Source organism: Heliangelus exortis, chromosome 21 (genome assembly GCF_036169615.1).
Source record: "Heliangelus exortis chromosome 21, bHelExo1.hap1, whole genome shotgun sequence".
In the NCBI taxonomy this organism is placed as follows: domain Eukaryota; kingdom Metazoa; phylum Chordata; class Aves; order Apodiformes; family Trochilidae; genus Heliangelus; species Heliangelus exortis.
Window position 1 is genome coordinate 9978238 of NC_092442.1, and position 25337 is coordinate 10003574.

The window sequence follows — 25337 nt, forward strand, 5'->3', positions numbered from 1 at the left end:
GGAAAGCTGAGCTGGGGGTGCTGAGTGCTGTGGCTGCTCCTGCAGCAGAAATTAATACCTTCTAAAATAGCACTTAAACTGGGATAATCAGTATTATGGAAATTGTACATATTTAATTCTTGAGCGTCTGCTGAAAACACGACATGATAAAGGACTGTAGTAAGCAGAGCATTCATTTTGTAGCCAGTGCTTAAAATAGGCAAAGGAAAAAAAAAGGAACAGAAAAGAAAGAAAGAAAAATAACCTGGAAACCAGTGATGAAAAGCTTCACAAATTTTTAACAGTGCATTTTGCAGTGCCAGCTGAAGCTGGGAAATGTTTTTAAGGGGAAGGATCTGTCCCGCTCCCATGAGGCTGAGGCAAAAGTGTTCTCTGCTGTCTTTTGCTTGTGCTTTTGCCAACCCAGTTTTAAGTGCCCCGAGAAATGAGATTTATACCCCTCCTGGAAGCAAGGTGACAGTGCTGATCTCGCAACTACATCCACCGGGGGCTAAAAGCAGCCAGACTTTAACCTTGCTGCTCAGCTGTAGGACACTTTCCACTGCTCCTTACTCTTGTGCTCTGCTCATTTTCTACTGTCATCTTCCCATTTTGTTCCTGTAAGTTTGCTTCAATGCAGATAATCAAAGCTAACCTAATGAAAGAAGAATAATGGACAGGAGTGCAAAAAGTAGGGAGGAGGAAAGCACAAGCAGTGACTTGTTCCAGGTCAGCACACAAAGCAGGGCCAGAAGTCAAAGTGTCCCCAGCACACAGGACTCGGTGTTTCCTCCTCCCACAGGTGCCCATTTGGCCTTTTCTGTGACTCAGGAATAACTCCCCTTGTCAGCCCCTTCCTCCAGCCCTGTTCAGTGAGAGCTGGGGAGACTCTTTAGAGCAACTTCCATAATGATTAGCCAAAACACCACCAAAACTCAAGGAAACACAGTGGTTTTCCTTCCTGTGCACTCACCACCACCCCTTGAGGGCTTTCCCAGCACTTTAACACGAGGTGAAAATGTGTAATGGAAGTAAGTATTTTACCTGATTTACTTGTTACTGATTTATAACACTCAACTACCACACAGGGTCATTTTGCAATGTCATAAAAATAAGACTGTATTTTACTTGAAGCTTACTGACAACCCAGGTGGGGTTTTACATTTCCCCCTGAAAGGAGCTCTGCAAAACTCTGTGTTAAAGTCACCAATGCTGCTGTCTGCCAGGATATAGCCCCCCTCAGCTTCACCAAAAGCCATCAAACATTATTTTCTATCAGTTTCTAAGCTACCCTGGATTGACTGCTTCTCCAGCAAATCATTGCAAAAAACCCAACACCTGATTTCAGGGACCAAGGTGTAGAGTTTATTGTTAATGGCTCCATCTTCTCAGGTCTGGTGCTTGCACTCCCCAGTCCTAGACAAAGCATTTTGTTTTAAAGAGCCAGGCTCATTCCATCACTCCAAAGGTTAAATTAAACCAGGAGCTTCAGAGTTACTGGATGACTCTGCTCACCTCTCTTGGCAGCTGGATCTCCAGGACCCCTTTGGTGAAGCAGCAGAGAAGCCTCCTCCCCTCTTTGCACCCTCTCAGCCCCGTCTGCCACTGACCTCCTCTTGTCTGGTGTGGCACTTACAGACTTGTAGAGCTACACACCAGCCCCCAGGGAGATCCTACGGATCAAATCCACATCTGTCTCAAGTGTCAGAAATTCAAAATCAGCTCCTTCAACTCCCCAGACTCTAATTAGGTGGCATCTCCCAAACGTTTGCCAGAGTAAGCCCAAAATGCTGTACATTTCACTGACAGGAGGTTCTGTTTATTGGTGTGAATTAGACAAACTTAGAAAACTTCACTGGTTATGTTAAAAAAAATTAAAGATGAATTCAAATGAGCCTAAAGAAAGCCATTAGAAAATTTGGGGTTTACTCCTGAAGACACCGAGTCCCCCATCACTGAGCAGAGAAAGGGCAGGAAGGGCTGGGGCTCAGGCAGGGCTGGGTGCAGAAGGGAAAATGGTTTGTTTCATCAACTCTGGCATTTTAACTTCTTCCTCCTCAAAAGAAACAAACACTGAAGACCAATGAGCAGGTTGGAGATGGGATGGAAGCTCTCTGAGGACACCAGCTCTGGTCACTGGTCCAGAGCACCACTGCAGCTGCAAAGGGCTGCAGAGATGGAGCAACTTGGTTTCACTTGGCCAGAAGTAACCAAAGAAAACACCCATTCTCCTCTTGTGCTTTAGTGGGACCCTCAGGGAATGCCAGGACCCCCCCACTCATTAGCTGCCTTCGTTGGGAGATCAGAAGCAGCACGTGAGAGTGGGGCAAAGCTCAGAGAGACCAGGAGAATGAGGCAGATGGACTCACCTTGCCCTTCTGTGCAAAAGATCCAAATAAAAAATATCCCTAACACCCCTGAGAATTCCCTTTCTCCTGGGCTCGTGTTTCACACGGACTCAGATGTTCCACAACCCACCACCTCCAAACCAGGAGCTGCACTTGAAGAGCCACTGGATTTTCAATATAATACAGTTGAAGATTTGATGAGCCTGATGACACGAGAGCCTCTTGGTTCCATATTTTGAGGTTGCTTTCTACAACGTGTTTTGAAAATGAAAATGAACAGTCTTGTATAAATCACAAGGCTCCATAAACTGGAGTATTCAGAAGGAAAAAAAAATTAAAAAAAATAATCACAGCACAGCCTGAAATTCTTGATAAATTGTGAAATTTGGCAGCACCCATCTGACGATGTTTATTTCTTTTCCCCAAAGTTGTCCTATGCTGAACATTAGATCAAAACAGTTTTCTTTGGCAGACACAGGTTCTGCTCTGCATTCCCCTTCTCCCTGACACACCATATGGACCACTCTTAATGAAAAGAGATTTCGAGGGGGATACTGAAGGAGCTCAGCACTGGTGCACACACTGCTTCTCTCTGGAAGCCACAGACTAAAACACATCACACGTTTTTGAACTATTTCTTTTGATTTACAAGTCCTTAAAAGTGCAGTCAGTAAGCTCAGATTAAAATAGCAAATAATGCTTTAGTGACACAAACCACACAGACACATACATCCACATAAAGCAAAATTACTGCTGCTTTTACAAAACACCCTTAAGCAGCACACTATAAAAGGGCTCAGTGAAATGAGAAAAACTGGCTTGGACAGCTTCAATATAGAAGAGATAACAAGACAAGCAAACATTTATAAAAAAGTGAGAGGTGCTTCTTTCTGCAACAAGGTACAGAAGGGTATTTCCACGATTTCTCATATGCTCAGAACACAGTACAATGCAAAGAGCCAGCCCCAGGAAGGCACCGGGCACTCAAAGGCAAAAGGCTAAAGGAGAATCTTTTTTTAGAATGACCAAATTATCTGCCCACGAGCCCAGCAACTCCCTTGGGATTTCTATCGACTTAAAGGAAATCTGCCAGTAATCCCATCAGCAGCAACAAGGCTGAGGCTCTGCCTCTGCAGCAGAACAAATCTTTCAAGGAGCAAAGTGCTTTTATTTTGGGGAAAAGATCTTTGTCAAAGTTGCTTTTAGTTTTGTGTCTCCTCTCCCCCTTCTCTTCCTTCCTCCCTGAGCAAGGATGGACGGGCATTATCTAAAAAAATCTTGCAGCATAATGTCAAGATCGATATGTTGACCTAACAAGTAATGCCAGCCTTGGTAGTGCCTTAATGATGTGATCATTATCTCCTTACCTGAAGTGCAGCCCCACTGCACGTGTGCCAGCAGGAAGACTACAGCCAGTCAGTGCAAAGCACCACAAACTCTTCCCCACGTGCACATAGAGATTCTCTGCATTTGGGGAAATAAAATTTGGCTGTCCCTGCTCCACAACACTCACAGGGGGCTCAGTTAACCAAGAGCAGTGGAAAAGCTGCTGTCAAGGAGCAGTTGCTGTCTTTCCCTCTGTGTAACAGAGCCTTAGGGGCTCTGGTCATTCCTACCAAAATCTCCTGGATTTGCTTCCACACACTGGGAGCTGACATGGTGTGCAGAGGCAGTGGGGATGGGGATGCCAGCCTGGAGACCTCTCTCTCACTGAATATCCCTGGATTTAATGACCCAAGGGGAATTTGCTCTGTCCTATGTCCCATTTGTCTAGGAACACACAGTATTTTTAAGACACAACCACATTTATAAAACTCATCTTACTTGTCTGCTGCACCCAGGACAGCTCAAGAGACTCACACTTTCCAAAAACATTTGCAATGACACAGGGTCAAGTTTTGGCCCTTGCCCTCACCACCATTCCAGTCCCGTTCTGTAGCTGCCCGGGGTGCCAGCCCTCTCCCCAGCAGTGTTACTTTCCTCTGGACAGAGGCACCTCAGAAATTCCCTCCCAGGGAATGTGAGGATGCAAGTGTCCAACGACACAAGGATCAGAGAACCCTGAGAACAGACCCTTGCAGCCCTGAAAAAAGCAAACAGCTCCAAAGGAGCCCCACAGAGCTCTGTTAAACACCAACAATCCCAGCAGCATCTTCCTGGGGCAAATGCCTCCAGTACCTCCCCTCTAACACAGCACACAAGAGATCCCACCAGGAGAGATCCCTTCCTATCACCCAGGAGCTGTAGGAAAAGCCATTTTGCATGAGCCACTTCTGCTGGCACCAGCAACAGCAGCAACACACAGGCATGAAACAGCCCCAAAAGTTGGCTTTCAGAGCTCTGTGATTTGTCTGTCTCCAGAGACAGCCCGAGAAGAGATGCCACTAAGACAATGCATACTTAAACAGATTTTGAGACTGAAATGTGTGATTTTTGGTCTAATTCCAAAGAACGCTCGCTAGTGTGAAACATCTCTTTCAGTTGTCTGCCTTGGATCTCTCCCTGGACAACACCAGATAAAGAGGCAATTTATCATTCCACTGAAGGTTGTGTGCAACCTGTTATCTGTCCTCCACAAAGCCCCATGCATCTTGTGTGAGCCCCGTGCTCTGCAGGCTGACCTCCCTCCTCCATTTTGAGATACCATAGCAACATGAAATTAGCACACACAGAACTGGTAAATGAATAATTTACTGATTTCATAAGAACCTGTCCTGCAATTTAGAGTTCTATAAATTCTTATACCCGTGTCTTAACTCCTTTTGTAAAAAGGCTGCAATCAAGCTAAATAACATTTGAAAATCTAATAAGAAGATCCAGCTCCCTGCTCTGGTCCCTCCTGGGCCAGTCCCCAGAGTCCCCTGTAACAGGGACACGGAGAGGGAGCTCTGAGGCGTGAAGCCCCTTCCCTCCACCCATGGAGATGTTTCTCTCCCCCCTGGAAATTCAGGTCCACTCGAGGAGGCACCCAGCAGGACCCAAAATACCTCTGTCTTCAATCTACCAATTATCATTTTAAAACCTGCAGCTGGGGAAGGGCGAGGCAGGAGCCAGGCAGGGCTGGCTGCAGTGACACCCAGGGTATAAAATAAATCTGAAAAGGCTTCTCCAACATGATCAGAGATGCTTCTCCTAGTGACTCAACCACATCTTGTCATTCATACTCAATTTAAAAGATATTTCTAAAGGCAGCACAACAACAGATCTATTTTCAGACTTATTTATTTGGGTGGAATAGGTTAGATTATTTTTGTTATAGGCTCCTCAGCAGAACGGATATCTCCATTTGATACATTACAAGGCACAGATGAGCTGGAGGGACGCTGCGGGCTGCACCTTCCCAGCCTTTCACACCACAGAGAGGCATCAGTTTAAAGATTCAGCATCCCCCTGAGACCCCACTAACCAAACATGCCCAGAGAGTAGGACAGCTTTCTTTTGATTGCTTTGTTGTTCAGCTTCTATTCCTCCCGGAGTGCTCCTCTTGGGGTTTAAAAATTAAGACCAGCACAGCTATTAAAAATGGCATCTCTGAAGTGGGGGGGATTTTCAAAGGGAGACTCAGAGAACAGCCCTGGCAGAGGGCAGGATGTGAAGCCTGGAGAGGACAGGGGGGACAAAGACCCCGGCTGAGATCTTGGCCTCACCTGCACCTCCTTAAAACTGCTCCAAAGTGCCAGAACCCACCAGCACACACAGCACAGCCCGGCCATGAGCTCGTCCCCTGCCAGTCTGCAGCCATCTACCAGGTAAAGCACTCAGAGACTAAATATGAGAAAAAAGATGAAAGAAAGGGATAGCACAAAATTACTTGGAATTTATGATCTGAAACACACACAGTGAGGAAATTTTCTTTTGTTACACAGAAGCCCTGGGCTTTTTTAGGTGAGATGGAGCAAACAGGGCAATACTCAGCTGCTGCAGCCCCTGGCCACCCCCCACACTCACCAGTGCTCACCACAGTAAACCAGAAGCTTACCTGGAGAAGGGGTTAAGTAGCACAGATTTACCTCAGCATGCAATATGTCAAAGACTAAAAGCTGGCTCATGTAACAAAACTGCCCCAACAAAGCTCCTCTCTGCCAGATCCCTTCATTTTCTGATCAACAGTGAAAATTACTCAGCTGCCCCAGGGGAGAGACAGGGACAGAGGAAAGAGCCCACAGAAACATGGGAGAGCAAATGGTAAAAACTAAGGGGGAGAATTCAGATTGGTGACCTGAGACAGTGATGTCCTCTGGCAGACATCCTTACAAATAACATCAAACCAACAAACAAACCTTTCAGATCAGGGTCCAGGCACAGGTTTGATCTGTGGCAAGAAGGAAAGAAAGTGGAAACACTGGCATTTGCTGCACGACCTGGAGACAGGATTTCCAAAGAAGTCTCAGACAAGAAGGTGTCCAGCTTCTCAAAAAAAGAACTTCAAAAAAAGAAAATGGGCATGAACCAGACAGGAATTAATTCAGGTGATAAATCTGGTGAGCTTCTGGCCACTGTAGGAGGAAAGTATCAAATGAGCTCCCAACAGAACTAGAGAGGGTAGGAAAAGCCAATGCCTCCCAGGGCAGTACTCCAGGAGTTTTGGGAAGGCTGCACAATGAAGCTGCCTAAGAGGGCAAGAACCTCAGCTCTGAAGCCCCCTCCAGCTCCCACCATCCACCCCAGGGCATCACATGGTAAATATATTGACAGGAGGAGGGTGAAGATGTAATTACTTCTTTTTTAGCACCCCCATAAACACACATACACAAGATGGAGATATATGCATTAAGAAATTAAGCCACATCCAAAGTCACACCTGTACGAATGCTGTACTGAATGCACTCTGCCTTGGTAATTTTATTAACTTAGTTGGAGCTAAAAAGCAAAATGTGTCAGAATCCAGAACACCGGAATAGGAAGAAAATAAACAGTTCTGTTTAAAATCTCTGCTTCCTTTCACTGTTTATTGTTCCCCATCTCTGCTGCTGTCTCAGGCACAGCTGGACAATAGCAAACAAGGGCCTGTTAAAGCCTGCTTTTAGCGTTTTATTCCCCAAATGCCCATCACCTACAAGAAAGCAAAGATAAAAGTGAGGAGTTTGACCTGACCACGCTCACAATGCAACTGCTTCCCATCTTCTGAACAACATAAAAAGGATGTCAGGAGAGCAGATGGATTGGAAGGGAATTTGGAAAACAACAATAACAACAACAAAATGAAACCCGAGACTTAAAAGCTGTCTCCATCCAAATAAAGCTCCTTGCTCCCTCCTGATCTCCCCTGGATCGTGTGGTGACACCAGTACCCAGGCTCAGGTGGCCACAGCCACCCCAGAGCTAGCACCAAAAGCAGCCAAAGGGACTCAGAGGTGGGATGGGACCAGAGCATTTGCCACAGACACTTCTGAAACATGAATCCGAGCTTAATTCTTTTTCTAAGAAAAAAGGAATAGCAAATGTTGCCCACTCCCACTGTTTAGATTAAATCTGAATTAATGGTTTGCTCTCAGCACAGGACCCCCTGATGTTCTGTCACCTGTGCTGACAAGCCTGGAGCCCACTGAGTGCCACCATCACAACACAGCCACCAAGAGCTTTCACAAAATCACCCCCTTTCAGGTCTTTCAAGCCAAATTCTCAACCACTGGTATTAAAGCACCTGCCTCCTTTAAAGAGGGGTAATTTTTGCTGATGACTCCTGGGAGTGTTGAGCACAGCTTTCCCCAGGAGGCAGCAGGAGGGGGAGGCACAGCAGCTCTGTGCTCAGCTCTGGGGTGCTGCACCCCCAGCACGGGGACATCCCTGGGGACACACTCGAGCCACGAGCAGGGTGGTGGAGAGGGCTGAGGTCAAACCCCCATCAGTCTGCCTGCAAGTTTTAATTGTCTGCTATAAAGCTGAACTCACAGCAGGTGCCTCCTTCCCCCCGGATCAATAAGTGGCTGCAGACTCTGCCTCTGGAAGAGTCACCACAGCTCCTCGGCTGCTGAAAGGTCGCCCTGCACTTCAGTGGAACCAAAGGGACAGATCTCTGCTGCTAGCAGCTAACAGAAAGGTTAAGGCACGCTGCTGTATTGTCTGCAGTAAGTGGCCAACTGTTGGGGTGCTACAGCTCCTTCCAGGAGCTGCTACCTGCCTGCCTCTGCTCTGCTCTGCTCCATGGGGTGCTGGAGGACACGGGCAGGGACACGGGTGGCTCCTACTGGACTGCAAAGGGAGCTGGGCAGGGACAGAAATCCCTGGGAAAGTGGGGAAGTCTCAGCAATTATGCTGAAAAGTACCATGTGGAGGAAAGGAAACTGCCATGGAGTGGCCACTTCACCACAGCCCCTCTCCACCTCCTGCTGCTCTCCCTCACAGATGGGGCCACGTCCCCACTCACCAGCACCCTCAGCTCTTCCCTCTTCCCACCAGCACCCTCAGCTCTTCTCTCCTGCACAGCGCTGGCAGCGCTGGTCCTGCCCTGTAAAGAACACCAGCACTCCTCTCTCTTGGGCTTCATCCGTGCAACAAAAGGGATTAGAACAAAAGGTTAAATTAACAATCTGGTGCAGAAGACTGCCTCGGTTTCTCAGGGGTTCCAGCCAGCATTTACACTGAACACTGAAGTGACACACGAGGTGACACCAGCAGGGACCCAAGGGCTGCCCCTGCACAGCCTTTCCAGGCAGACACCACACTGCCCTTCCTCAGCAGCCACTGAACCATGCTATCAGAGAGAACCCCAGAGAGTATAAAACCCCCCAATTTTAATGAAGTATTTGTCAGTAATGGTCCAAACCAGTACACTGTACAACAGATACACAGCAGAACTTAAAGGAACTACTGTGAATTAAAAAAATAGTAATAATTACATAACTGAATTCTTTCATTTAAAGAAGCTTCTTTGCAAAAATCAGTATCTTGCTGCTTTGATTCAATTCCAGAACATCCACAAGCTGACCAAACCAAGATCTGTGGGTTTATAACCTTCAGAGATGCAGGGGATGAGGCAAGGAAATGTCCCACCAGAGGCCTGGGCTGTGTTTCATGTGGAGCACGTTACAGTCTGGCTCATTACACCCTTGCTCCATGGAGCACTGACCTGGCACAGTCCCCACTTCACCCAGCACCTGAACACATCACAACACACCAGGTATTAAATCTGCCATCTCCAGCCCAAGAAATGAGGGTTCTGTTAAGAACTCTATTTCTTGCAGTGATAGCATCCGAGATGGAAAAGTGCCCTCATTAGGGGCCTCTTCTCATGCCAAGAAGCAACTCGCTGCACTAGGTAATGGCTGGAAAGAAGATGCAAATCACAGAATATTGCTCTATATGTTTCTGAGTGGCAAACAATTCCAGCTTGGTTGACAACTCTTCCTTAAGATGAAGCTAAACTGCCCTTTTGTGCCAATTAAAGGCTCACCACAACAGAGTCTGAACCTACGCTATTGTTTAATAATACAAGGAAAAAACAATTTTGCTTCTTTTTAAAAAAAACAAAACACACCTTGTTGAGGACCCTACTGACAGGATGCCTTTTAGTTCATTAATACTCCCAACCAACAACCAGGGTAAAAGACAGCTGCTTTTCTAAGCAGTGATGCTCCTTCCAAGGGCCCAAATTCACACTGCAATCATCTCCTAACAAAGGGGATTTTCCAAAACCAGCACTGCTACCAGGTGAGGTGCTAACATACCTGAAATCAAAGCCAGACAAAACAGCCTGCACAGCCCAATTCTTCCAACCATTCAGTGAAGGCAAAATTAAAAAAAGAATTAAAAAAATCTGTCCACAGTGAGGTAGAGGGTTTGTGTGAGGCTTGAGTTTTTAATTCTCCTCCCTTTTTTTGCACAGCTTCTGTTTCAGATGCTGCCCCAAAAGTCCGTCGGATTTGAAAGAATCATAACCAGAACCAGGCTGGAACAAAATGAACCAGAGCAAAACCCTGACCCCAGACCCAGACCCCAGCAGCCCCTGTTTCCAGCCCCCCAGGGGGCCTCAGATGAAGCCCATTTCAGTGTCTCTGAGGCAGTAAATGGTGTCAGGAGCAGCACTGACGATGCTGACAGTGGGTTTTTTTCTGCCACTTTATACGAGGTTATTTCCATTCCTTTTATTTTTTCAAATTGCTTCATTATGTTTGTCTAAAACATGTTCACGGCTTTGGAAAAACAAAAGCAAGAAGAAAAACAAATCAAATCCCTCAATATGTTGTTCTGGAATTAAAAAAGACAAAAATAAAAAGCAGGAGGGGGGAGAAAAGCAGCAAAAAGAGACAGCCCAGTGCTGAGGTTCTGGCTGGTCTGCATTTCACAAACCCAAGGAGATGCTGCTTGGCCTTCCCTTAATTCTTGTGTCACCCTGGTGCTGTGACAGTGTCCCCTGCTCTCCCCAGGCTGCCACACTGCTGGCAGTGCTGCCAGGGGACACCTTCCTGCTGCTCTGTTCCCTGGAGCTCCTGGCTCTGCTCAGGAGCAGGAAGGGCAGAAAACACCCCTGGTCCTGCCCAGACCCAGCCAGGGGAACAGGACAGCCCTGGCCCTGCAGCACTCCCAGCCAGCTGCACCAGGCAGAGCCAGTGCTCCTTGTCCCCAACTGCAAACCACAGTGACAAAACCTGTGTTTTCCTGTTCCCAAACAAAGGCACTTGCCCCGTTCCTGCAGCCAGCTGGGCGTTACACACCCTGCCCACTGCCCCAGCTGATGGGTGCATGGATACACACAGCTGACACAGAAATATAAATAATACCCTCCTTTAAAGAACATCACTCCCACTGGCCCATAGACAGCAGGGTCCCATCTCAGGGAATGGTTGGTTTTGGGTTTTTTTTTCTGTCAATAAGTTTTGCTCGTGGCAATGGTTTCAAGCTGGACACATTCCATACGGAACCTAACCAGAAGCATTTGTTTGTCAAATAAAAGCCTCAATTGGGAACAGGCTATATAAAAATATTCTTAAAAGAAAAAAAAAATTGAGTCCCTTCTTAGTCATGCAAGTAAAACACTACAGAAGAGGAATGAAAAGTGAGTGTGAAAGTCATGGTAACTCAGCACTGCAGGGACAGCCTGGATCTTATAGTCCTGCACTGTCTTAAGCAAGTCTGTTAACCCTTCCACGTAAGTTTGAAACTTAATTTCAACTCCCAAAATAATGTATTCATTAAAATGCATTTAAAAAAATAATTCATAAAATAAATTTCTGGATTTGGACCCCCCCTTAGAAAGGCAGCAACGTAGCCCAAGCTGGGAAGCACAACCCGGCAGTGAAACGTAATGAAATGCAAAATGCAAACAAACAAACTCAATGACAGAAAATAAAATTACCAAGTTTTTTTGGACGCAATCCAAACTTAATAGCACAGAAGGAAGTGAACGTTGAACTTGTGGACGTTTAACCTCAAGTGTCTGCTTAATTTTAAAAAACAGCTGCTGGCAACATATTTGTGTGCTACACTTTCACACAACACACACATTGCCCACACGAGTTTCCTGCATTTAAATAAAAGTCAGACGGGGCCAACTATTGTGAGAATGAGAAAAATAACCTGCCTGAGCCCTGGCTGCTCCCCAGCCAGCCAGGGAAACCCCCCCAGCCCCCGCTGGCATCGCCTCTGAAAGCCTTTTGGGCCCAGAGCAGCACAGAGGTGTGGGCAGCAGCTCCCTGATGGGGACAAGGACAGAAGACAACCGGCCGTGGTGATGCCTCCTCTGGACACCCAGCTCCTCACCACACTGTGTTTAGCCCTGGGGGGTGGTGAGCTCCCCAAGTTTGCCTCCTCAGAAGGAGCTGGACCTGCTGGGTGTAGGCAGAGAGAAAGAGCCCTGCATGGCTACAGAGGATCTGCCACCCCAGCTCCACCATGGGGACCATCCTCACCCTTCCTGCAGCTCCTTCCACTGGGTACAAGGCAGGAGGAGTGAGCAGTAACCCGGGCACACAGAGCCTGGGTGATGCCTCACCCCTTCCCCAGCCTCCTCCAGGGGCACACAGAGCACCACATGGAGACAAATATGCTCCAACCCGGGTCATCTATTCTGCACCATTGTTACTTGCAGCTAGGTATAATGGAAAAAATTGACTGTTTGCTTGGTGCAATAGGGCATGACTCTGTTTACACAGAAATAATAGCTAAACAGTGATGGATTCTAAATCTCCATTACAGTGAAAGATTTGAAGGAGTAAAGCAGTTAGAGAAATAATTGGTTTTCTTGTTTAGCTTTAAAAAGCCTTTACACACTGCCAAATTGAGAAGACTTCTCACTTTATTTTGTTTTTTCCTTTGGGGGGTTGTTAGGTTAACAAAGGAAGTGAAAACAAGCCCAGCCTACCTAGGGCAGAAGGCAGGGCTGTGACCTTCACTGCTGCTCCAGAAGGTGAAGCGCTGGGAAGCCCAGGAGATGCAGGACCACAGCCCACACCTTCCCATCCCAGGCGTGGGAGGCACAAGGAGATAAACATGGCTTAGCACTCAGGGTTGGAATTTTGTTGGTGTGGGGTTTTTTTTTCACATGAAGCAAGTCATTACCAGAGCAAACTGGAAGCTGTATAAGTTTTCAAGGAAAGGAGAAGGGAGAGATTTAACATGAGCACTCAACCAAGCACCAAACCTGGATGGGGAAGCAGGTGTCTCTCTGTCCTGTTGGAAGAAACCGCAGGAGAAAGAACAGGAAGACTTACAGAGTCAGGTTCAAGGTGAAATGAAGCCTTCCCAGCACCTTTCATTTTAAAGGCAGGCTGGAAAACAAGCCCGGGCTAACTGGAAATAGTGCAACAATAACAGTAATGAAAACCACGCAGGACTTCTCTGTAACGGAGAAAAGGCAGGTGCTTATGAGTTCAGAGCCCTCTAGGATGCTGCTGAATATTTCAACCACTAAAATGAGAGACTTTGTGTTTTCTGAAGGCAGAGACCTTTCTCCAAGCCCCGGCTCCTTTGAGGCAGGGCTGTAAATTATTCAGCTGCTCGGCGATTACGCGCGGTGCTGGAGGGGCCGGTGGCACCCACAGGGTGGGATGGGGACACAGCTGCCAGTGACATTTGTGGCATCTCGCCGGAGTGTCTCAGAGAGCTGAAGCACCCCAGGGTGGGGGGATGGTGGCCGAGGGGCTCCCCGGGCTGCTTTAGGTCATATTTACATACAAAAGAGCAGCTGCTGTGCAGCCATTATGCTGCAAACTTTTCCGAGGTGACCCGCGGTGGGTGCGGGAGAGGGGGAGCAGCGGATGCCAAGCACCTATTGAGGCCCCATTAATTTTTCAGGAATTCTCGGGCTTTGGCCTTTACAAAATGCGACAGGAGGAGGGAAGGGGAGAAAGAGACTCCAGCCAGGAGGAGAGCCTCCCCCCAGCAATCCTCTCCCCATCAAACAGCTTTGTCAAAACAGAGAAATGAATGGAAGCTGATCTGAACTCTCCTTCCCTAATTAGAAGGGAAAAATCCCAGGCAGCGACTGCAGCAAGAAGCAGCCCCTTGCTGGGGCAGGAGCTCACCAGCCTGCACACACACACACACACACACACATACACACACACACACAGAAAGTTTCTCTCCGAGGTCCAATTTCCAGAAATTTATTCCAGTTGTAAACCATTAGGTGCCAATTTTTCAAATCCACCTTACGATTCAATAGCACTGGCTGCCTAATAGACTCTGAAAAATCTTTTGCCGGCTTGCAGCTGAGCAAACGTTATCTAAAAACATCTTAATAAGGCTCTTGCTATTCTCTCACCTCGCTGCTTACAAAAGGGAGACAGTGAAAGCAGCTCAGCACCGGTGGCTGAGGGAGCAGAGAGCTGGGGAGGAGGCTGTGCCCACGCCAGGCAGCTCTGGAGGGACATGATCACCCTCAGCATTGCCCCATCTGCCTGACAAGGGAAAGGTCTGCAGTCCTCCCCATGCCCTGCCTCCCCCCATCCCCTGCTCTCTCATCCTTACTGAAGGGTTTGGGTGGAAAACAAAAAAAACCAAACCAAACCAACAAACTCCACAGTTTCTCTGTGGTGTGGAGAAAGAGGTCTGGAGAGGCACCCCCTACTCATCCCCACTGTCACCCTGGCTTGCCGAAAAGGAGGAATGTTTTTCTCCACAGGTTCCTTGCACCAGGAGGCAACACAGTGCCAGGGATTTACACACCTTCAGTTCATCAGAGCACCTGCAGACCCTGGGAGCTCCCCAGCACCCCACGGTGTGGTGGGTTCTCAGAGGACCAAGGGTGACACAGGACAGCTCCTGGGGGCAGCAGCCAGCCTCCCCCACCTCTGGCTGCCAAGCACACTGCTCACACAGCCACTGCTCAGCTCTGAGGCAGAGCTATAAATTACAGCCCATTGAATCACAGAAAACGAAAATCAGCATCGGTTTTATCTTAATATTCCTGGGCTGCAGATTTCAGCAGTTCAGCAGCTCAAGGTCAGGCTGGGAGGGAGCAGAGCAGTACTGTGAACCTCAGCTCCCATCCACGGGACATTCCTTCCCCCCAGCCCTCTCCTCCTCCGAGGAAAGCTTGGCCAAAAGTCCCCCAAAGTTTTCACTGTTGTTTAGGAAAGTTTAAGAGGTGCTGTATATATATGAAAAAAAGTCACATTACACAGGCTGGAACGCTGGTCAGCAATGACCTTGGTTAACTCAAAAGCCTGTGCTCAGGACGGAAGAAAACATTCTAATATCCTATCCCCAGCTATCTGAAAATTCAGATTACACGTCTAACGCACCTCATGGTTTTTCCAGCTATCCCTGAGGCAAGCCAACAGCATGCATCTTCACAATACTTCCATGCTTAAATCAAAGCAAGTATTCTTACTGGATTCCTTTATGAATTCTTGCACACAACTAAGGAAATAAATGTCTCGTTCCAAAACCCACCCCCAGGCTCAGCCTGTCCTCCCTACTTTGCATGCTGCTTATATTTAATTGCCTCCCAGAACAATGCCAGGTGGGTCAGAGAAGGGGTTTGCCTTCTTTTGTCCCAAGTTCTCAGGGCTTCACAGAACAGCACACACGCACAAAGCTGGAAAATCCGAGCAGCCAGAAGTTCCCAAATTTGTTCTTGTATAAACGCCATGGTTGAATGCTTCTTGAAGAATGCACAGAGAATAGAAAGCGCACTCACCATGCTTTAAGCTCCAAACCAAGTTTTATAACCGGGATCTAAAGCCCCTAAGGGGGAAAAAAAAAATTGGGCTTATAATGCTAATGCTGACAGCTTTACCTTCCGTGTTAATAGAACATCTCTGCACTCGGGAAGAGACAGAGCCGTGCACTACAATCAACACTTGCACAATATCCACTTGACTGTGTGAATATCCCAACCCTGCTCGTATGAGCAGCTTACAGGAATTACAAAGGCTGAGCTAGCGAGGAGAGAAAGGATTACCCAGGGACACAGTTCATTCTACTTCTGCATAAACAAAATACGACCTTCATTAAATTAATGATCAAACTTAACATTCCCATTAAACTGTTGCCGGAGAGCGGCACAGGACACAGAGATAACCACCCCCACTTCTCCACCCCAGTGGACAAATGGACACGCTCGGGCTTTCCATCTCCAAAAAAGCCTAAACAACCGCTTAGCAGGATTAATTTTTAATAACTCAGCACTTTGTTTTTATGTACTTATTAAAATTTAAGACACCGAGTCATTGACCCCTGTAATTTTTCAATTGTTCCACCCATGAAGTCTGGGTTGGCTAATTACGCCTGAACAGCTGTTGGAGACGACCTTGTGATCAGTGGGGAGAAGTGATGCAATACTATCGCTTTCCTGAGCGCCACAACGCTTCCTCTCCAGCTCCCTACCCCGTTATCATTTTAAATAAGTTCACGAGTTAATTACACAGAATAATTCAGAGGGTTATTTGGGAAAACAAACCCTCTTGATAGTCTAATAAATGACAGCCGCAGCTACACGCATACGGGGTGCTCGCAAACTTCACCTTCACTGACACCGTGAAAAATTCAGCATCCGTGTGCTAACCATCCCTCCAGTAAAGCCAGAGCAGGAGGGAGGCATCAGTGGAACCCAGACCCAAACCTCTCCACAGGGGAACAGAGCAGCATCAAGGCTCTTGCTGTCTGCTCCCGGAGCTGGGGCAGAGTCACAGCATTTTGTCAGGGTAAAAATAAAAGCCTGGCTTGTGCAGATGACACAGCAGAAACCGAAGCACTCCCTGCAACAACTGCTGTAGTGATGGAAGGGTCTGTAAACAGTCACAAATCCTCTAGAGGCATCGGTCTCCAGCAGCTTCTGGACTGACTTTAAGGAGGAGGGAGCAAACGATTCCTAGAAAAACAACTAAGAGGAATTCTCATCCTTCAGGCGAAGGGAACAAATGGTTTAAACAAAGCGAAAGCCAGAAGATGGAGGGGCAAAAGAACAGGTAATTATCAAATGCATAAATAACATGCTGTGTGTCTATTTACTGTGGTTGCCTGGGGACAAAGAACAGCAACGTGAGAACCCTTGATGGAGACAGCTCCAATCAGGCCTTGCCAGGGCACTCAGACACACTCTGCCTCCAGCCACCAGCACCACTGCCCAACCATGCTCAAAAAAACTTATACACATTTTCCTTCTATAACGGGAGACAGCAGCACCCAGCAGGGAACTCACCCCATCTGTTGGAAAAACACACAAAACCATTACAGGTGACCAGGGCTTCCTTCTGGAAGACCAAACAAAACACTGTACTTGCACAACCAGGTGCATTCCTGCCTGCATCCCCAGCCCATTTACTTTTCACAGCAAAAGTTTCGCTGCAGCGAGGATAGAAAAAGCAAGGGGAGGGCTCTCTGAATTACTCCCATTCCCCAGGCCCTGTGCACTTAGCAGCTAAATGCATTTAAAAGATGAGAAGACCAAAAGGAAACTTAATAGACAACTGCTGCAATCAGTAGTCCAAACAACTGACTTTGAAGTTTTCCATTAAATCAGAGAGAAAAATGGAGATGCTGGGAAACACGTTTTGCCTACTGCAGACAGCAGTGTTTATAAACACAGAAGCTCTGCAAAGGCCTTAGGGTTTGTTTCTACCAAAAATAGTAATTGTCAACAGAGGCACCATATTTCAGCATCACGAGCTGCTGCAGATTTCTATTAAAAATTAATATGCATTTGCTATTACATACAATTTAGAACAGCGTCTCAACCCAAACAGGCACCGCCACAAACGTCAGGGTGTGAGCACAGGAGCCTGGCACAGAGGAGCTCGGGTGCCCTTTGGTGAACTTTTCCCTGAGTTCAGCTGCAGCAAAGCAAATGGGCTTTACTCTGCTTTTTTTTTTTTTTTTTTTTTTTTAAGCTATGCATTAGCAGATGTTCTTCTATTTTCCTTTTTTTTTTTTTCTTCTGTGGGAGGGTAGGTTGGTACTAAAGCAGAACTAAGTGCTTCCAGGCCAGGCAGAGGCAGCAGCTCTGCCCAGCTCACCCCAGAAGCCAGACCTCACACATGTCTTCAGAGCCCCCCACAACTCCTGGGCTGCAGCCTCAGACCCTCCTGCTAGCTGGGACCTGCTGGTGGCTGGCAGGGTGGGCAGACATGGCCTGGGTGTCCCCTGTACCTCCACACCCCTCCAAGACAATGGATGAACCTGCCCCACCATCTCCTCACCACAAGTTAGGTGTGAATCTCAGTTCAGATGATGCTGAGCACATCACATTCATCAGTGCTACTTAGGGGCCCTGGTACCTCAAGAACTTAATGTAAAAGTGAGGCTGTGTGAGGTGAAACTACACTAAAAAAAAATAAAAAATCAAAAATCAAATAAAAAAAATGATTTTGTTGGAACAGAATTAGTGAGTTATTTTCAAACACATCCAAAAAATACTGGCTACTTTTCTTTATCTCCCATAATTACGAGAAGCCACAGATGTCCTGCAGAAAACCTTCAGATCACTCTTGGCTGCTTTCTCCTCACTATAATCCCTTTCTCCTATCCTACTGTGGTAAAGGGCCCTCTCTGCTCAGCCCATGACTCCTTCGGGTGCAATTCTGTGACTGCTGAGAGAAATCTGCCATTGCCCTGAAAGAAAACAAACTGCCACCTGGATCACTGACCTGTTCCTTGACTTCTTATGGAGATTCCTCCCCTTCCCTGGCATGGAAACCCCTGGCTGCAGAGCAGCTGCTGGGAATACTCTGCCCCTTTTGCAGTCTTCATCCCCACAGGACAGTCACTGGTCTGGAAATGTTAACCCTTTTCCAGGAACAACCACGTGCAGCAATGTTGCTTCTCCTGCAGAGGCAGAGCTGACGGGGTGCAGTTGCAGGAGGGGGATTTCTCACAGGGACCACAGATGTAAATCAGCCCAGGGAAGGAGAGAGGCAGGGCCATGAGCAGCCCTGAGGCACAAGGCTGACCAGCCCAGCAGCCCCAGCCCCAGGAGCTGATGCAAATCTGACTCTGGACTCTATAATCTTTACAGACCACCGGGTGCAGCCTCAGCTGACCCCATGTGCTGGAAGAAAAGCTTTGGCTAAAGACCAAACTACCCGTGTGCAATGGGACCAGGGCTCACTTCCAAAGCCTGCCAGAGCTCCTCTCCAAAGCCTGGCCATGGGACAGCAGGGACAGCAGAGGGACCAGGCGTGACCCCAGTCACCTCTGCTGTCACGTCAGGGCTGTCAGAGGAAGGGCTCAGACTGCTGACGAATGAGGCAAAGCACAACCAAGATAAGCAAAAAGCACCTAAAGGCACTTAAATCCAGTCCCCAGCAACTGGCTGAGTGACATGGAGTACAGGGCGGGGACCGAACCGCAGTCAGGCTGCTGGCTGGGAGGACAGGATCAGGAATTCATGTAGGTACCCTACCAGGCAATTATCATTTCAAACACAGCTGTAACGAGGAGGAAGGTCCACATATAAGAGATCTCACCGTGTCCCACCCCACATCATGGTTTTCTCACGTAAAAATCAACTGAAGGAAAGACATTATTGGAAACATTTAATTTTTCTCCTCCCAAGCCTGCACCACGTCCCTGGCAGCAAACCCCCAGCTCTTGGCTCCTGCTGCTGCCAGGCCCAGGTCTGACCACGGCAGCCAGAGTGGAGCAGGTCTGAACACAGCGCTTGGCTCTGCCACACCAGAAGCAGGAGAGCTTTGCTGTTTGCTTTCAGAAGACCAGACAGATGTGACTCAGAGGAAAGAGTAGCCAAATTCTGGCTGGTGGCTCACCCCGCACACGCCAGCAAACCTGCAGCGAGCGCAGCGCTGGCTGAGCTCCAGAGGAATTCATGGAAAGGCAGATTTAGAGCCACGGGCACGGGGGGACACGGGGGACATGGGGACACCTCCACACACGTCCTTGGAATGGGGAAACAAAAGGTCCCTGCCCTCACATACCTGGGTTCCCCGGGCAAGGCAGAGCAGGGAGGCTGCTGTAGGGGTGATTTGCTGCTCTGCTTCCAGTTGGGCCAAACTGCAAACTGCTGTCATGGGCCAGCAGCCTGCCCAGCCCTGCTCCTCCCAGCACAGGGCACCTTGGAAGATAACACTGCACTTGTTAAGAAAGGACAGAAAAGCCAGGAAGCATAACTCATCCTCTCTGCTGCCTCAAAGCAGTTCAGCACGAGGTGAAAAGGCCCCTTTGCAGCAGACAAATGCACAAATAACAAAGGATGCTCAGGTGACAGAAAGAAAAACACTATCTGGAAAAAAAGCCTAGGAATCCTGAGCGCCTGTTCCAGGCTTGCAAATCCCAGACCTTGGCAATCCAATTTAAAACAATACTTTACAAGAAAATGTGCCATTTTTAACAAAGCAGTGTAGCTAGGGAGATTTTTAGATACCCATAGGCTGCAATTTGTTGGTGTATTCAAGATGCTACTCGGTACCTTTGGTAACTGGGCCTGAATGCAGCTGTGGGAAGGGAAGGCATCACTACCCACCCCTGGGAATGGGGAATTCACCCATCACACTCACAGCTCCAAGCCTCACGATGCATTGCAAGACTCTGTCTACCCACAGTAGTAAATATTCAGTCCTGCTCACACCTGAACACTTCCCCATCATCTCTGATGCATGTGCCTCCAGTACTTTGCTACACTTCCACCAGATTTTAGAGGTGGGAAATCAAGGCACAGAACAAACAAGTCCCAAAGGAAATCTGGAACAGTGCCAAGAGTTAAATCCAAATATTTTTTTCTAACTCCCAAGCTCTCAACAAGCCCCCAGGACCATTTCCCTCACCATCTGCACAAGTGAGGACAAACAAGTAAGTACCTTTTTTAGTTTGCGGCCATCTAACAGTGATGCATTACTCCCCAAAGAATGCTTCCCAACCTTGAAATGACCAAAAAGCTCCTTACCAGCTGCCTCACATACTTGTTCCTGCCTCCATTTATTCTGAAAAAAAAAGCTGTATTTAAAAGACTTTTTTTTTTTAAAAAAAATGCACTTGAAGACAGCTTAACTGTCAAAGGGATCATGAGCAAAAGCTCCCGTACCTCCATTAAACTCTAACTGCTCAACAATTCTGGCAGTCTGCTCCGAGGACTCCTGACAAGGGGGCACACATAAACCACTCAATCCCAGATGCTTTTAAATCACCCAGAAGAAGCATGTTTCTGTGACACTGCTCCTCCTCCCCTACTAACCAGACTTAAGTGGTAATTCCATAGGAAGGGTGATTATCACTAAAGTTTTAATGGGTTGCCATCTGTACCCTGCGCTTCATAAATGGAGAACGTTCCACTACCATGCTGTCCAGGAACATAAATGTGGCAACAAAGCACTACAAGGTGATCTAAAACAATACTTCTCTCAAAATTAATGGATTTAACTTAGCAAAGAGATACACAGCAAGGAGAAAACGAGTCCTGCATTTGGAGTCCTAGGAAACATATGGGAAGGCTTTATTGAGCATTGTCAAGTCTCACAGCTCTTATTTGGCTGGATCTAAACTTCAAGCCAGAATTATTGAGCATTAAGAAACACGATAAATCTCATGTGCCATCTGAGATGGAAACTGTGTACTCAGTTACCAAAATATGTCCAGCAAACTGGCTACAGAAAATGTAATAATTACACGGATAAGAGCTGCTCTCAGTTTTATGGCCAACAAAAGCCTACCCTTTTGTCCCTTGAAAGTTCACAAAGTCATACATCACCCAGGCTGGCATGTTTGCTCCTGAAGTATCTGAACTGCTGCAGCTGTCTCAAAGGATTTAGAGAACCAGGAGCCAACAGGGAATTTTTCATTAACAACATGGAGAGCAGAAATCGATGGTCCCCCGGTGTCATTTCGTTTCAATGGGGAAGGGGAGGGGATGGAGGGAGGAGAGATTCCAACAATACAGGTACTGCAGGCAGGCTGCCAAGCTGCACCACACACCATCTCTTCCTGCTCATTTCAGCTCACAAACGATGCACAGAGTAATTGTTGCCAATAAATCACCTACCTGCATATGGAATATCACAATAGCTCAGTATGTTTATTTGTGCTTTTGCACAGACACACTGCTAACAGGAGGGCTCCAGTGAAAAGACCGGTGGTGACATTTTCTTTTCAAGAGAGCTGGCCCAGACTCAGTCTGGAAGGAGCCCAGGAAGCTTTAAAGCCCCTGGAGCTGGAAATCATCTGGCCTGTCCAACAGGCATGTCCATCCCAGTGTCGGCTGCTTCCCAACCAGTGACAGGAACAGGAGAGCACAAGGCACTGGAGCAGCCAAAGTCAAATCTCTTCACAGGCTTCTAAAGCCCAGCTGATGTAAAACTGCCAAGTAATTCCTGCTTTCATAGAAAAGTGATTTTGATTTTGTTTATTCTTTCTATCCAGAGAACTCCAAAGCTCACATCCTGTACTCGATTTCCAAACCAAAGAGAGATGGGGAGCTTTGGAAGCCTTGGCAGATGAGGAGCAGAGCTCCAGAGTGCTGGACACTGCACCACCCCTGCTATTCCCTTTCATTTCATTTCATGGAAATGAACCCTGCAGAACAGTCAGGTCTCCAGGCCGGCCCCATGGCACTGAATTAAAGCAGAGACAGGATTGTTTCCAGTTCCATACCAGGATTAAAGGCAGAGAAAGAGAAGGAGCAGAGGAAGAAGCCTGTAGAGGAAACACTGGAGTTGTCCAAACTCTCCCAAGCAAGCAAGAGTCAATCCTCTGTTAGGATTACAAAAAACTTGTTGAATGTTAATATATACTGCCTCCATTCTCCAGTTTATGAACACTATAATTTTCTTCACTAAAACACTGTCTAATAGTACCAATCCCTCCCTTCTAATTATAGACATCTCTTATGCATGATAATCTTTATACAATTAAGCCCACTTAAAAGAATAACTGATAAATCAAAAAGCATTTAAATAACACATAAGGCTGTGATAAAAAAATGACAAAAGCTCAAGAGATCGAAATCTAAAGCAGAAATTCTACCCTTAAGTGCATACTAGTGAGTAAACCAGCAGCCTCAGTGTTCAAACCTGAACTGGCCAAAGTTGAAACATGAATATAAAATTATCCTTCTGTTAAAAAAAAAAAACAAAACCAAAAAGACAACAAAGAGAACCCACAACTGCCCTTATATGAATTGTGTATGGAAAGACATTAATCTCCTCTCAATCTGCTCTTTGGAATAAAACTGCAGAAAGCTCCCACATAAAATGTTACTGAAACTTCATGTCTAATTTAGGTAAAGGGTCCTCTAGGTAAAAATGTATTTAGGCAGAGAGTCAACATTTGCTGGAAAGGCTGGAATGCTACTGCTTTGCAAGCAATCCTTGTGTTCTGTGACTGCACAGCTCCAAACACACCCATCCCACAAGAGGGAGAGGACACAGGAGGACAGAGCCTCTCCTGCCCTCTCCCACAGCAAGACTCCAGCTCAGCTCAGGTACTCGATCATCCTCTCCATTCAAATCTCTCCTAAAAAAAATTTTATTCTCACAGGTTCCAGCTTTTAGGACTAAAAATGGTATCCATCAATAGCTTATTCTGCTGATTATTTCCATTGTAGTAGTACTAGCTGTAGGTCAGAACTGAATATGCAAGTGACTGTACAAAAGAAATAAAAAAACCTGACCCCTTTCTTAGAACTAAACTGATTATAAACATCCAGATAATAAAAAGAAAATTTCTTTGTGCTGGACAGATATTTTCAAAGGAAATTGCCCCTAGATACACTTTTTATGTTGTTTTTTTTTTCCCAAGATATATAAAAAAATTACAGCCTTGTCCTAGGCCCCCATATAATCAAGATCTAAATAAAGTTTCAACTGGAGGCAGCTATTTTACATAAGCAAGGGTTTGTAATGATGTCATGGAAGCAGCCACCTTTGCTCATCTCAGCTAGGTCAAGCCAGTCTCACTTCTCTGCATTAAAACAAAAACAGCAGTAGAAGACATATCAGTGACAGCAATACCACTGTGTAGGAACAAAAGGAAGGGATGAATCAGGGACACACTCTGGACCACCTGGGGGGTGGCTGCAGGAGCCCCACTGCTGCTCACCTTCCTCTCCAAGGTGGGGTGACAGTGACCCAACCAGCACAGGGCTCAGTTTACAAACTGAGCACTGACCCACGTGGAGCTGCAGCAACTCACGGGGTGCTTACCCAGCACCTCCCTCCTCAAGGGCAGCAACAGAGCTGGAGGGCACCCCCACATCTGCTGGGCATTCCACAAGGCAGACATCAAGGAGAGACAACCAGTGGCTGGAATGATTGTTCTGGAGCCTGCCAGCCCTTTCAGCAAAGTCACTGTTCCCAAAACCCAACCTAAACCTCCCGGGCTGCAGTGCAGGGAAGGAGGGGGTGAAGCTCACAGCCCAGCTCTGCCCAGCCCTCACCCACACAGAATCACAGAATTATCAGAGTTGGGAGGGACCTCCAGAGATCATCCAGACCAAACGTGTGTGTGTGTAAGGTGCAGTTGCAGACAGGCTGTACCAGGCCGGGGGGCAGCAGTGTGCTGCCAAGGATATAAATAGATGGGTTTATTTTTAAGTTGACCATCACTTAGTGCAGTCAAACTTCCTCCCCTTCTGCTCCCCCTGTCACAGCTCTGCTTTACATCCTCAGAGCACGGGGCTGGGGGTGCAGAGCAGCCTCCACACTGACTCAGCTGGCTTTGCTTTTGGTACCCACCAGCCAGCCCTGTGCCTGTCCCTGTCCCTGCACAGCAGCCCCAGAGCACAGGGCACTGAGGATGTGCTGGGGGTACCACAGCCTCTGCTGCACCCAACCCCTCCCTCCCAGCAGTGCTGCCCTGCTGCACAAGAGTCATTCAGGTTTCATTTGGGGCAGAACTAGTGGGAAGAGGGATTCTCCCTCCCCCTCACTTCCATATTGTGAAGAATGTTATATAAAACTCAAAAGAAATTCAGCTCCAGCTTTTATTTACCATTGTGCATATGGGCTGATGGCTGTGGCAGGCTACCAAGTTTGCCACCATGCTGGCCAAGTTTGTTTTTATTCCTTCCCTACTACTGTGTGTCTTGCCCTAGAACAAGGGCTGTTCCCAAAGGAAGCCCAGGGCTGTGCTGCTCTGCCCAGACCAGCTGGAAGGCACCCCAGGAGGCACTGCCAGGGAGGTGGTTTCCCTGCAAAGGAAGGAGCAGCATCCCTGACGAGTTCTTCCTCCCCACCAAAAAGGTGACAGTCTCACCCACATCCCCCAGCAGCCCCTGGGTATGAGCTGTGTGAGAAATCCTTACAGATCCTCCTGAAAGGCCACCCAGGGCTGGCACTCAGGCTGAGGCACCGAAGGTTTCTCTTGGGAGGGCTGGATGCTTATCAAAGATTAATCCAACATCAACAGCTTACCTGGGTGAATCCTGAGGACATCTTCAAGGGAGCTTCATCTCCTGGGATCACTGAAATTACAAGAGTGTCCAAAAGCAGCAGGCACAGGAAAGGCCATATCCCAGGTGGGGAGCTGGTCAGACACCCACAGAGCCTCCACCCTTGGAACAGGCACTGCAGGATTGCTGCCAGCAAACCCTGGGGTTTGGACCTTGTAGGAAACAGGTGCTCTACAATTGCAACAGATACCAGGAAAAGCAGGGCCTTATGTTAAAAGAAGACTCACAGACTG

The 25337-nt window shown here is 47.4% G+C and overlaps 1 protein-coding gene and 1 long non-coding RNA gene across 42 annotated transcripts in view; both read right to left on the reverse strand.

Moving 5' to 3' along the window:
* MSI2 (musashi RNA binding protein 2) overlaps positions 1-25337 on the reverse strand; it is a 195649-nt gene that overhangs the window by 83775 nt on the left and 86537 nt on the right. The gene's annotated exons all lie outside the window — the stretch shown is intronic.
* On the reverse strand, positions 17625-18883 carry LOC139806029 (uncharacterized). The gene is made up of 2 exons (XR_011730081.1): positions 18356-18883; positions 17625-17986 (listed from the first exon to the last, which is right to left on the reverse strand). It is a non-coding gene; the product is annotated as an uncharacterized lncRNA (long non-coding RNA).